This window comes from Miscanthus floridulus, chromosome 10 (genome assembly GCF_019320115.1).
Source record: "Miscanthus floridulus cultivar M001 chromosome 10, ASM1932011v1, whole genome shotgun sequence".
In the NCBI taxonomy this organism is placed as follows: Eukaryota; Viridiplantae; Streptophyta; class Magnoliopsida; order Poales; family Poaceae; genus Miscanthus; species Miscanthus floridulus.
Window position 1 is genome coordinate 14,177,095 of NC_089589.1, and position 6,930 is coordinate 14,184,024.

Genomic DNA, 6,930 nt, shown 5'->3' on the forward strand with positions numbered 1-6,930 from the left:
ATTCTTGAATGAATAAAGACTAATTTCAAGTTAACACAAAACTGATGGTAGTTGGTAGGATCATGATCGGACTGCCAGATCAAGACTTTGACACTACAGATTCTATGATATTGGTCACTGCTCTGTAACTACCTCACACTTTTTGCATAATATGCATGGCAACAAGAACACATCCAGATGTCCCTGGTGTACACAATTTGTGTGCTTGTGAAGCAACTGTATCGGTTGGTCCCAAACACGAATTTGTCACCACTGAAACTAATAATCTAGAGTACATACCAACTAAGAACACATCCAGATTTCAAGAGATGCTTGTCTATTCAAGAATATGATGGACTGTTGGGAGAATTGGCTTTTAGAAATAAGAAAAAGATAACAATCGATAAAGAACATGTATTCTGTGACCTATCGAGCAACACATTTTTTTTTTCTTTCAACCTCTAAAAGCAACAAATCTAGTTAATTTCTTCCTCGCTAGTTAATTTCTTAAGATACCAAAATAAATAGACAGAACTCGAGTCGTCGGTCGCAGATCGACCGCGAATGAACGACGCACTTCACAAGAGAACTGGGGAAAAGAACCCTAACCTGATCTCGAGCACTCGGCACAGTCGATGGTCTTCACGAAGTCCTCGTCCTTGGAACCCTAACTCCGACGAGCGCACATCGAGGATGGTGATCCAGACGACCGCGCCGCAGGGACGGCGGCGGCGACTAAAGTGCGGACGGCAACCCGGACGAGCTTGCGACAGGGACAGCAGCGATGGGTACCTCGATGAGCAGCGGATGAACTTTTATATATGCCGGTGGAAACCCTAGGGAGGCGCGCCGCCAGCCGGTCGGAAACCCTAGGGTGGGGAGGAGCAGGCGCGCGGGTGCGGGGAGGGGGTGCGGGTGCGGGGATGGGGCGCGCGGGTGCGGGGAAGGGGCGCGGGCCGGCATCGGCGGGGAAGGGGCACGGGCCGGCATCGGCGGGGCAGCCTGACGGCGTCGGAGGAGAAGAGAGCGCCCAATAGCAGACAACACCTGTGCGCCCTCGGTTTTATAGTCGGGATTATTTGTAGGGGCGGTTCCTGATGCAGCCGCCCCTACAAATGCATTTTTAGGGGAGGTTCCTGATCCAGCCGCCCCTACAAATGCATTTTTAGGGGCGGTTCCTGATCCAACCGCCCCTACAAATATTTTTTATTTTTTTAAATTATTAATTCTGTATTATAAAAACAATTGTGTATATATAAAACAATTGTGACCAAAATAAAAGTAATATAAAAACAATTGTGTATATGCACAAATATAATATTTTGTATTATTCTATATATGAAGAAATATATATATAAACAATTGTAGTCAAAACAATATAGAAAACAAAAAAAAAATAAAAAATAAAAATTTGAATTTTAAAACTTCGACTGTAATTTTATGACATTAAATGAAATAAAATGAAAATGTTGTAAACATAAAAGTTGTATAACTCATCAACATGTACAACTTTTATTTTGGTCATCTTGTCATGTGACTTTGTTTGAACGATTCAAATTTTGAAATTCAAACAATTTCAACTTAAAACAATATTTTTAAAGAGTAAATGATTTCAGATGAAAAACTCATGAATACCAAAGTTGTAGAACTCATCAATATATACAACTTTTATTTTGATCATATTTTCATTTGACCAAATTTGAACAGTTAAAATTTTGAATTTCAATAAATGGCAACTTTCAATAAATGACAACTTTGGTATTCATCACTTTTTCAGCTGAAATCATTTAATGGTTGAAAATCTCGTTCGAACTTGTTATTTTTTTAAATTTGAAAATTTCTTTATTTCATAAAGTGTTAAGTGATTTTATAAAGTTTTAGTAGTAATAGAGTTGATGTTCAAATAGAGTCATCTGGATGTTGCAAAGGGTAGTCTCACACACATACATAAATGTAGTCTCACACACATACAAAAACATGTAGTCTTACACACGTACATAAATATATAGTCTCACACATATGCATAAATGAAGTCTTACAAACACACACTTACACAAACACTCCACGTTCAACAACTAGCTAGCCCGATGTAACGACTTTTCCCTTGACACCTTTTCGTTCCCATGGCAATATGTCTTTGGGGAGGTTTTTTTCCACAACACTGATCTTCTTAGAAAAGTTTGTGAATAGCGGCATCTCATCGTAGTTATTGTAAGCTTCAACATCGTCCACGCCATCAACTCCAATAATGTGCTGTTTCCCGGAGGCAACCACGTGCTTTGTCTTCTTCTTCGGGGGGAGGTTACTTTGTGGGTTAGACATATAGAAACTTGTGCGACATGTGAAGCGAGCACCCAAGGGTCATCTTGGTAGCCTAGATTCTCGAGGTCCAGAACTCTCAATCCGATCTCGTTCAGTTGGTGTTGTTTGATCCAGCGGCATCGAAACAGGGCCACCGTTATATCCCTTCCATAGTCAAATTCTCATATATCTTCAATGATGCCAAAGTATTGGATCTTTCGCCCCAATCCATCGAGAGCCTCTATTCAAACGTCGTTGTTTTGGTTCACATATTTACTATCCTTTGCGTGGGTATAGTATGTATACCCATTGATGTCATAAGCATTCCAAGATGTCACCTGTCTCAATGGCCTCTCTACCAACCTACTGATGGTAATAGAGTCTGTGGTTTCTCTAGGTGGTATATTTTGGTCCTTCAACCATGTAGTTAGTCATTGCTTGTGTTGTTTCATGACCCAATCATCCGAACGGCCATTTCTCTCCGCCATAATGATAGCCAAGTGTTCATCAATGTACGGTTGCATCAGTTGTGTACTCTACAAGACACTGTAATGCGCCTGACTTACCTATTTGTAATCATGGTCGATGAACACTTTTCTACCACTGGTGCCCTTCCCAGCCAGCCTACCTGAAAGGTCCTAATGGCTAGAGGGGGGTGAATAGCCTAATAAAAATTTCTACAACAACACTTAACCAAATGGTTAGACAATTATGAGGCGAAGCGAGTGTTGCACTAGCCTACTTAAAATGCAAGCCACCTACCACAATTCTAGTTTAGATAGTGTCTATTCACACAATAGCAAAGACACTATCCTATGTTAGTGTGCTCTCAAAGACTAACTAAAGAGCCACACCAACCAAGCAAGCAAGCTCTCACAACTAGCTACACTAAAGAGCTTGTCAACTAGTTTGCGGTAAAGTAAAGAGAGTGGTTAGGATAGTTATACCGCCGTGTAGATGAAGAACCAATCAATCACGAAGATGAATAACAATGATGACCAATCACCTCGGAATCAAATGATGAACACAATGATTTTTACCGAGGTTCACTTGCTTGCCGGCAAGCTAGTCCTCGTTGTGGCGATTCACTCACTTGGAGGTTCACGCGCTGATTGGCATCACTCGCCAAACCCTCAATAGGGTGCCGCACAACCAACACAAGATGAGGATCACACAAGCCACAAGCAATTTACTAGAGTACCTTTTGGCGCTCCACCGGGGAAAGGTCAAGAACCCCTCACAATCACCACGATCGGAGTCGGAGACAATCACCTCCTCCACTCAACGATCCTTGCTGCTCCAAGCCGTCTAGGTGGCGGCAACCACCAAGAGTAACAAGAGAAATCCGCAGCGAAACACAATCACCAAGTGCCTCTAGATGCAATCACTCAAGCAATGCACTTGGATTCACTCCCAATCTCACTATGATGATGAATCAATGATGTAGATGAGTGGGAGGGCTTTGGCTAAGCTCACAAGTATGCTATGTCAATAGAAATGGCCAAGAGTCTCAGCTTGAGCCGGCCATGGGGCTATATATAGAGCCCCAATCAAATAGAGCCGTTATACCCCTTCACTGGGCAAAACGCGTTCTGACCGGACGCTCCGGTCAGACTGACCGGACGCTGGCTCTCAGCGTTCGGTCGCTCGATGTCAGCCACGTGTCCAGACTCAACGGTCATCAGCCTCGACCGGACACTGCTCCTTCGAACTGACCGGACGCTGAAGCCCCTGCGTCCGGTCGTTTACAGTAAGCTCCCGAGCATGACCGGACACGTCCGATAAAACTGACCGGACGCTGGACCCTCAGCGTCCGGTCGTTTCCAGTAAGCTCCCCGAGGCATGTTTTTTCGACCGGACGCGTCCGGTCCACCTTGACCGGACGCAGCCAGCGTCCGGTGCTCAACCCTATCCACTGTGCCGTCTGACAGCTCGACCGGACGCAGCCTTTCAGCGTCCGGTCGCTGAGTGACCTAGCGTCCGGTCAGTAGACCGACGCCAGCATCATTTCGACCAACTCCATTTCAACTCTTACTTCTTCACCCTTGCTCAAGTGTGCCAACCACCAAGAATTTTGCATCCGGCGCAATAGAAAATAGACATTTCATTTTCCCAAAAACGCCGAATCCCGCCTCGCAAGCTCGGCGGGAGGGTGAGAGGGACCCAAACCCATCTCAACCCTGCAAACACCTTGTGCACATGTGTTAGCATATCTTCACAAATATTATCAAGGGTGTTAGCACTCCACTAGATCCTAAATGCATATGCAATGAGTTAGAGCATCTAGTGGCACTTTGATAACCACATTCCGATACGAGTTTCACCCCTCTTAATAGTACGGCTATCAAACCTAAATGTGATCACACTCTCTAAGTGTCTTGATCACCAAAACAAAATAGCTCCTACAAGTTATACCTTTGCCTTGAGCTTTTTATTTTTCTCTTTCTTCTCTTCAAGTGTAAGCCCTTGATCATCTCCATGCTATCACCATTGTCATGTTATGATCTTCATTTGCTTCTCTACTTGAAGTGTGCTACCTATCTCATGATCACTTGATGAACTAGGTTAGCACTTAGGGTTTCATCAATTCACCAAAACCAAACTAGAGCTTTCACTACCCTTATGACGAGAATCGGGTTTACCAATCCCTTTCTATACTTTTAGGTACTCTTGACAGCACTCGACGACTTCTTCAGTACTGTAACCCTCTATCATGGAGCCCTCTGAGTATGCTCGATTATGCATGTATCGACTTAGAACTGACATAAACCGCTCATAGGGCCACATTTCATGTAAGTAGCAAGGGCCCAGCGTCTGTATCTGATGAACCATGTGAATCATGAGATGTGGCATTATATCAAAAAAGCAGGAGGTTGTGTCTCCACCACAAATTCATGTAGGTCACTCAGCTCTTGCTTGCCAATCGTCTTCTGTGAGATCTTCGAAAAGAAGTAGCACATGCGAGTGATGGCCATTTTCAAGAACTGTGGCTTTATAGCCCTGATTGCAATAGGTAGAAACACTGCCAGCATCACATGGCAATCATGAGCCTTGCAGTGTGTTATTGACAAGTCCTTCATAGACACTAGCTTCTTCACATTTGCTAAAAACCCAGTCGGGACTTTGATCCCCCTAAGGAAAGTGCATATAGCTCTCTTCTCATCTGGTGTTAGGTTGAAGCACGCCGCGGGCAGAGTGTATTTTCCATTAGCCTCAGGTACCGGGTGAAGCTGTGACATCACGTTTAGCTGCACCATGTCTTTCCGTGCTTTCAGACCATCCTTTGACGTGCCTGCGTCCATCCAGGTAGCAATGAGACTCTCAAAGACATTCTTCTGCACATGCATAACATCAATGACATGGGGGACCTCCAAGTCTGGCCAATAAAATAGATACTGAAAGAAGATCGATTGTTTCTTGAAAGGTACATCTTCGACAGGAGGTGTGCTTCTATCTCTGTTCGTTCCATCTGGATTCTTCTTTCCATAGACAACGCGTATGTTTTTCACCATTCTGTACACGTGTTCTCCATTATGACGTCTCTCTGGAGGGGGTTCAATCTCCGGGGCGTTGTCATAAAATCTAAAGAACAATTTGCTACAGTACTTGTGACTTGTCTTTAAGAAGCATCAGTTTCTTAGGTAAACTATCTTCTTGGATGCATCTAGGTACACCCATGTAGTACCATCCAAGCAAACCAAGCATCCCGTCTTTCCTTTGATCTGTCCAGACAACACAAATAGCGTGGGGTAATCATTGGTAGTAACAAATATTATTGCTCTACATATAAAGTCCTCCTTTCGGAACGCATCATACATCTGCTCCCCATGCCTCCATAGCATCTCTATTTCTTGCATCAAAGGCTCGAGGAACACGTCTATATCAATGCCTGGTTGTTTAGGGCCAGAAATAAGAATAGTGAGGAGAAGGTACTTTCTCTTCTGATACAACCATGTTGGGATGTTGTACATGGTCAAGATCACTAGTCATGTGCTGTGGTCGCTCATCCTCTCATTGAAGGGATTCATTCCATCGGTGATCAAGCCAAACCGTACATTCCTTGGGTCATCGCTGAATTCTTTGTGCTTCTCATCAAACCTTTGCCACTGACTACAATCAGCAGGGTGTACAATCTTATCATCATCCACCTTGTGCTCATCATCCCACCATGTCATGAGTGCGGCTTCTTTAGGGTTTATGAAGATACGTCTCAAACGGTCGGTCACTGGCAGGTACCACATTACCAAGATAGAAATTCTTCTCTGCTTTGCATCGTTGCCTAATGGAGTGTCCTCTGGGGGCTGAGATTCTTGTATCACCTTTTTTGTACCCTTCTTATTCCTCTTTTTCTCCGTGGAGGCTTCGTTCCCACCGTAAAGTTTATTGTTTTTGTATCGACTGGCCCCACATCGGGGACATTTATCCAGTGACTTGAACGTTTGGCCACGAAAAAGTATACAGTGGTTAGAGCAAGCATGGATTTTTTTAACCCCCATTGTCAATGGACTTATGACCTTCTTCGCTTGGTATGTGTTGGCGGGAACTGAGTTTAGTTGTGGCAGCACCCATGACAGGAGATGCAATAGATCATTGAAACTACAGTCTGACCAGCCGTACTTAGCCTTCAGGATGAGCAGCTCAAGCACAAAA